This window comes from Pyrus communis, chromosome 14 (genome assembly GCF_963583255.1).
Source record: "Pyrus communis chromosome 14, drPyrComm1.1, whole genome shotgun sequence".
In the NCBI taxonomy this organism is placed as follows: Eukaryota; Viridiplantae; Streptophyta; class Magnoliopsida; order Rosales; family Rosaceae; genus Pyrus; species Pyrus communis.
In genome coordinates, this window is record NC_084816.1 from 16,266,090 (window position 1) to 16,272,089 (window position 6,000).

Here is a 6,000-nt window from a genome sequence, read left to right on the forward strand (position 1 = left end):
TGAAACTTTGAAAATTGCTCAAAGAGTTTTTAACGGAAGAACCAAAATCATGGATGGTGGACAATTTCAGGAACCATTTCTATTGATTTTCAATCTCATGGACCATTTATATTGATTATGCAAATCCCAGGAATCATTTTGTATAATAACCCTTATTAATTTCATCTTGTACTAAATAGTAATTAAGTAATAGGGTATAAAAGACAATTCATATTTAAAATTTAAGTTCAACGTAGAGAGAATATATGAGATCAAATAAAGTTTAAGTTGGTAGAGCAATCAGTGCGCACCAGACGGTGGAACTTTAGTGGAATAAGTTAGGTCCAAGTCCTCCTTACTTCAGCAATTAGTGCGCACCAGACACTGGATATTATATATATTATCCAGTGGAAAGGATCATAATCAGGTCAAACGAAGCTCCATAGGCTTCCGTGCATAGCTCAGCGCCTAAGAAGCCCATCGGCTGTTCAACTTCCTATTCCCGATGCCACCAGCTGCTCCCCAGCTACATTCGAGCTCCCAGCAGATACCCAACAGTTCGACCCAACAAACCTTGACGACCTTCTTTTGTGGTTTTTTTTATTCGGATATTATAAATTTCTTTCGACTTGTACGGACATTCAAATATATATTATAAATAAATAATTTCTTTGTTTATAATTTAATTAAAATAATTACAAAAAATAATCAAAATATGTAATTAAAAAAAACATATATAAATAAACAGATAAAAAAAACAAAACAAAAAAAACCTTTTCCCAACGAAAGATCTTCGACGCATAAGATTAAAAGCAAGGAAAGCTTTCGTCGTGCATCTGCTTTGAGTACTTGTGTCCGTATAGTCTGGTGTCGATTCGGTGTGCTTATACTCTTACAAATATAATCACCATGACCGAACCTGGCACCGACGATCCGTAAACTTCGCAAAACTAGTAGCCTTGTCTTCAGGCTCGAGAACTCGAAGGCCGAGACGTGTTCCTTCCTCGGCCACAGTTGTAGGATCAAGAAGTCAGTAGCACTTTCAACGCAGTATCAAAAATTTTACTCATCGGCCGACGAGTTGGCATGCCCCACACACAACCGAATGACGTAGTTAGCTTATTAATTATTCGGCCTGCATGCCATGTAGACTTAGTAGTTTTTAGGGCCAACAATTTGATATGTAAAAAATCCAAATCACAAGTCTTCGTTTGACTAGTCGAAGTCTCCTCACTTCGACATAGAAGCCGGACTTAGACTATTCCTCCTCGCCTAGCTAAGCTATCAGCAAAAAAATGAATGGTGTGTGTTTGATTGAGAAAACATCCAAATCACAAGTCTTCTTTTGACTAGTCTAAGTCTCCTCTCTTCGACGTAGAAGCCGGGGAAGTCCAAGTCTTGCACAAGGTTTGCTAACACAACTTGTTTCCCTATTTTATGTGAATATAATGAGTTCAAGTTTTCTATCGAATTAAAGACGAAAGACGAAAGCTAATAGAATTAAGAAGAGTATATATACACTGCGTACATACAGAGGAGAGAAGTCATTTCCTACTGTCAAAATGTTGTCGATGATACACTGCAGGTTTTATATACATATGACGATTATGGCTAATTACTTTACTGCAGATGCATTAGCAATAGCTCATACCAATTTCAACACAGATCAGTCTGCGCTTCTTGCTCTCAAAGCTCACATCACTAGTGACCCTCAAAACATCTTGACCGCCAACTGGTCCTCTGCCTCCAATTCCAACATTTGCAACTGGGTTGGCGTTACCTGTGGTGCTCGCCACCACAGAGTCACGGCCTTAAATCTCTCATACATGGGTCTTGCCGGAGTTATTCCTCCGCATCTAGGCAACCTCTCATTTCTCGTTGAGTTGGGCCTCATGAATAATAGTTTTCATGGTCCCCTACCCCAAGAACTGTCTCGTTTGCGCCGGTTGAAGAAGATTAACTTTGGAAACAACAACTTTATGGGAACCATTCCTTCGTGTTTTGGGTCATTCGCTAAACTTCAGTCCTTCGGATTGCACGGTAATAGCTTCTCTGGTTTCATACCCGCTGCTATCTGCAACTTATCTACGCTCGAAATAATTAATCTAAGCAGGAACCAACTATCGGGTACGTACATACCACCAGTACCTAGGAATATAAATTAACGATTGCTTGCTTCATCATTACATTTTGATATATTTGTTACATTTTAACATCTATATAAGATGTATAACAATCATCTCGTTTGGTTTCTTTTTTTTTTGTTTTTTTCCTTCTTTTTTGTTGGCATGCATGCACATATTTAACAGGCAGCATACCCAGAGAAATAGGCAACTTAACAATGGTGAAGAGCATATACCTTGGCCACAACAAGTTCGAAGGTATACTGTATGCCTTAGGTTTTGTTACATGTATACTAGCAGATGCTCACACACATTGTGTGTGAACAATTTCATTTCATTTTATTTTTGTTACATGTATTCTAAAAAAAGAAATCAATTATGAAAATTGGGACAATGATGAGCAGTTTCTTCTAAAGTAGGCATGTTTTTTATTTACTATTTTATTTTATTTTTAATTTTTTAATAGGGCATGCTATAGTGACCCGGCTGTGAGGTTGCCGTAAATAACAACAAAAGTTATGTTCATGTAATTACTAAATTGCCCATATATATATATATATATATTTTTGTGCAGTTTTGGTGTGAGTGTTAAAATTGTAATTTCATATAGTTTTGGTTGAGAGCGAGTTCTATTAATAGGTACTAGGTAATTTAGAGACAAGCCCCTTCTTAGCAGGAATCTCGTTCCACTTTAGCAAAAATGAAATGAGAGGACTATCATAGGAATCATATATTTGATGTGTAAGACCCTCATATTCTGAAGCAAAAAAGAGAATATATATAGTGAGTACATGGTCATTATAATGTTATTCCACTTTTGCTACAGTAGAACGAGATTCCCAGTAAAAAGCTATTCCTATATATGTTTACATGATTTTAACAATATATTCGGATTTATTTATAGAACTTCCAAATGAGATGGGCAGTTTAGGTCAGCTGGAGGAGTTGTTTGTGCTGTACAATGCCCTAAAAGGCTCTGCTCTTGTGCCTGTCCTCAACATATCTTCTTTGACTTATTTGATTCTATACGAAAACAACATGAGTGGCAGTCTTCCGGACAATATATGTGAGCATCTTCCGAGTATTCGACAGTTTAATTTGGGTAAAAACCAACTTGACGGTCTGATTCCCTCCAAACTGTGGCAATGCAAAGAGCTTCGTGAATTGGTATTAGAGTATAACAATTTCCGTGGAAGCATACCCAAAAGTCTTGGCAATTTGACATACTTAACCAGTATTTATCTTGGTTCCAATAATTTAACAGGTAATAAATTTGGGGGCGTTTCATAATCAATTTGTTTTTAGTTTTTAGTTAAACTGAAAGTTAATGCAAACGTGCTAAAATTGTGACAGGTACAATACCAAATAAGATTGGTAATCTTCCGCAGTTACAGATGTTGGCAGTGGATAATAATAATCTCAATGGCGTCATCCCATCCAAACTCTTCAATCTTTCCACGATAAGAAGAATAGGGCTTTCTATTAATCAGCTCTCAGGTAGCCTCCCAGCAAACATAGGGCTTAGCGTTCCAAACCTAGAAATCCTTGATATATCCAAAAATAACCTCGTGTCCGGACTACTCCTTAACCTCTCCAATGCTTCCAAGCTCAGGGTGCTAGACATGAGCACAAACTCATTTACCGGGTTTCTTCCTAACACGCTCTGTTCCTTGAAGAACCTTGAGTATCTTTTATTGTACTTGAATAATTTAACAATTGATGCTTCTACTCCACAAGCAGCAAGCATTCTCTCTTGCTTGTTTAATCTTAGAAATTTGACAAGATTAGACTTGGGAGATAATCCACTAAACAGCACAATACCAGCTTCTCGAGGGAATCTCTCTGCGTCACTCCTATATGTTGATTTAATTAGTTCCAACATCAGGGGTAACATTCCAGTTGATATTGGCAACTTGAGCAGCTTGATATCATTAAACCTGGTAAACAACCAGTTGAGTGGGGCAATTCCAACTTCAATACAAAGGCTACAAAATCTCCAGGGTTTGTATTTGAAGGATAACGAACTACGAGGACATATCCCATATGAACTCTGCCAACTAAAAAACCTAGCCGAGTTAATTTTGGGTGGTAATCGGCTCTCTGGTTCTATTCCTTCCTGCTTGGGTACTTTGGCCGTAGCTCTAAGATATTTATCGTTAGGGTCCAATTTGTTAACTTCAAAAATACCATCTTCCTTGTGGGAACTCAAGTATATATTGCACCTAAACTTGTCATCCAATTCTCTAGTTGGACCACTCTCAGAAGACATCGGAAACTTGAAAGATGTCGTGGGTATGGACTTGTCAAATAACCATTTCTCTGGAAACATTCCCGGCAGCATTGGGGGTCTTCAGAATATGATTGATTTCTCCTTGGCAAACAATTATTTAGAAGGCCCTATTCCCAGTTCATTTAAAACCTTGCTAAGCCTAGAATTCTTGGATTTGTCCAAAAACAATCTATCTGGAGTGATCCCAAAGTCATTGGAAGCACTCTCGCATCTCATGCATTTAAATTTGTCTTTCAACAAACTCCAAGGAGAAATTCCAACAGGCGGGCCATTCGGAAACTTCTCTGCTGATTCATTTGTATCAAACGGTGCACTCTGCGGTGCTTCCCGACTCCACGTTCCATTGTGCAAATATAAAACACAAGTTAAGTCAAATAGGAGGAAAGCTAAATATATCATCTCAGGGGTCATGTCAGTAATACTCCTAGCGGCTGCTGCATTGATTATGATACTATGTAAGAAAAGGAATGTTGAACTTGTAAGAGAAACTGCCTCGCTACATCAAGTTCTTTGGAGAAGAGTTTCACGCCTAGAACTTGTAAAGGCGACAAATGGATTTCATGAGACTAACTTACTTGGCACAGGGGGTTTTGGCTCAGTGTACAGAGGAGCACTTTCAGATGGGATAAATATCGCCGTCAAGGTTTTCAATTTACAGCTAGAAGGGGCATTCAAGAGTTTTGATAAGGAATGTGAAATGCTAAGCAATATCCGTCACCGGAATCTTATTAAAATCATAAGTTGTTGTGACGAACTTGATTTCAAAGCCTTGATACTTCAATTGATGCCTAATGGAAGCCTCGAAAAGTGGTTGTATTCTCCAAACCGCTCCATGAATATCCTGCAGAGGTTGGACATAATGAAAGATGTTGCATTGGCACTAGAATATCTTCATCATGGTTACTCGATACCTGTTGTTCATTGTGATGTGAAACCAAGCAATATACTACTAGATGATGATATGGTTGCACATGTTGCTGATTTTGGCATTGCAAGACTCATCCGCGGTGGAGATTCGATGACTGAAACCATGACCCTAGCCACAGTTGGATATATGGCTCCATGTGATGTATTTTGTTTAATCTTGTATATGTTGGTCTTATTAGGAGTTATAATTTTCTTTTTATCATATATAACTAAATTCACATACAAATTTTGCAGAGTTTGGGATGGAAGGAATCATTTCGACGAGAGGGGATGTGTATAGTTTTGGTATTGTACTCATGGAGACATTCACAAAAAGGAAGCCAACAGATGAGATGTTTGTTGAGGAAATGAATTTAAGGCAATGGATTGCAGATTCATTTTTTCCAGATGCTGCTATAGATGAAGTTGTGGATGCCGATATACTTGGGATGGAGGAAGATGGTGATTTCGTGAGCAGGAGGGATTGCTTATCATCCGTTATGAGATTAGCTTTAGCTTGCTCTGCCGCATTGCCGGAAGAAAGGATTAACATGAAAGATGCCGTAGTCACACTCAATAAAATCAAGGGTAAGTATTTGAAGGACTCTGGAGGAGTGAATTCATAGTTCTTTGTTCTCTATATTTTCGGATCCATTTTCTTATTGTTGTTTTTTATCTTCAAAAACTACATTATTTTCTTAT

General features: G+C 38.0%; 1 pseudogene; it reads left to right on the top strand.

Annotated features, from left to right (window-relative positions):
* The first annotated feature begins 1,470 nt into the window (after positions 1-1,470).
* LOC137716440 (probable LRR receptor-like serine/threonine-protein kinase At3g47570) lies at positions 1,471-6,000 on the top strand (annotated as a pseudogene).